Here is a 1,263-nt window from a genome sequence, read left to right on the forward strand (position 1 = left end):
GGGGGGGAGCAGATCAGATGGTGGTCCTCACCTATCAATGGGGTTGGGGGAGGTATTTAGCTCACAGAAAAGCCTGATCCCGCTTGGCTGGGAGACTACCCTGCCAGGGACCCATTAGCACCCGACTGAAGCCCCATCCCAAGGAAATACCCTCAGGAGACTCCAGGCAAAGGCTTCCTGCCCGGGCCAGCAGAAAGGACAAAGTCAGTGGTGTGGAACGGGGGACTGCTGTCCTCCCCTCAGAGCAGAGGAAACTGAGGCCCAGAGAGCCCAAGGGCATGTTGCTGCTGACCAGCATGACTGGGCTAGTTTGCAGCTCTCATCATGCCACCTTCAATGACAAAGAAAGGTGACATGCAGGGACCTCAGAGGACATCCAGCCCTGAAACTTATTTTTAAAGCTGGCTGCTGAGCCTCAGGGAAGGGAGGCTACTGGCCTACGGTCACACAGTGAGGTATCGGCAGAGGCAGGCCTAGATTTCAGGTCTTCTGTGCCTGGCCGCCACCCTGCCATGTCAAGTGGTCATGACCTGAGTCAGCACCCCCAAACAGCCCAGCCACGCCAGACATGACCACCCCCCGAGGCCTGCAGGTACAACCTGGAATCTGACACCAAACGCTGGTGCCTTGGGTCCCACAGAGAAAAGCCCAAGCTGTCGGCTTAGGACAGCAGTGTGGCCTCACCCATCAAGGAAGGTTTTACACCAGCACACCTGGCTGGAACTCAGCTGTATGGTCTCAGGTGAGTTATGTAATGAATCTGAGCCTGAGTTTCCCCATCTGTGAAGTGGGATTAAAATACATGACCCTAGAAGTTACCTTGGGGACTAAGCATCATAAAGTGCCCAGAAGGGGAAGGGCTCTGTGCCATGACAGAGACAAGAACTGGTACCAGCTCCCTCTCCTCCCTGTCATTCCTGCTGAAGAATAACCTAGGCCATAATCCCACCTCCTCCCCCAGTAAGGTTCTGTCTCTTTTGGGGTCCACAGGCCTAGTGTCTGTGCCTGGCGCTGCTCCATCACAGCCCCCCACGTGCCTGCAGGGAGTCGGTCCCTCTGAGCTGCCCCTGTCCCTGGGGTGGGCTTTGTGCTGGGGGCCATCTGGAGGCAGCGGGCTTCAGGGTTACACAGGTGGCATGGAGGGGTGAGTGAGGGCTCCCTCTGGCCAAGGCTGGGGTCCATCCTTTGGGGACCAGCGCTGGCTCCCACCCTGCCTGAACGGCGGGCCGTACCACGAGGGCATCGATGAGAACCGGGCTGGGC

The 1,263-nt window shown here is 58.1% G+C and overlaps 1 protein-coding gene across 1 annotated transcript in view; it reads right to left on the bottom strand.

Moving 5' to 3' along the window:
* Nucleotides 1–1,263, bottom strand: part of CCDC13 (coiled-coil domain containing 13) — a 63,214-nt gene that overhangs the window by 29,736 nt on the left and 32,215 nt on the right. The window lies entirely within an intron of this gene.

This window comes from Cebus imitator, unplaced genomic scaffold (assembly GCF_001604975.1).
Source record: "Cebus imitator isolate Cc_AM_T3 unplaced genomic scaffold, Cebus_imitator-1.0 Scaffold129, whole genome shotgun sequence".
NCBI lineage: Eukaryota > Metazoa > Chordata > Mammalia > Primates > Cebidae > Cebus > Cebus imitator.